Genomic DNA, 238 nt, shown 5'->3' with positions numbered 1-238 from the left:
AGGGTGCGAGGTAGGTAGCCCCCTAAGACTAGTAATAACTCTTGCTGCCCTGGATTCGAGGCGTAATCTTATAGGCAAAATAAAGTTCTCTATATCTAGGGTCTCTATCGATACCGAACGAAAGGTAGAGATAGCCTTTATTATTGCTAGCCGTTGGACCTTGGAGAGAACCGATATTTGCTACTTATACCTGTTGGGGGAGTGCTAGACTATAGAGGTATAGTCTATCTGCGGGACT

This window comes from Aplosporella prunicola, assembly GCF_010093885.1.
Source record: "Aplosporella prunicola CBS 121167 unplaced genomic scaffold K452scaffold_3, whole genome shotgun sequence".
Taxonomy (NCBI): domain Eukaryota; kingdom Fungi; phylum Ascomycota; class Dothideomycetes; order Botryosphaeriales; family Aplosporellaceae; genus Aplosporella; species Aplosporella prunicola.
The sequence above is the reverse complement of the archived record's forward strand: the minus strand, read 5'-3'. Positions refer to the sequence as shown.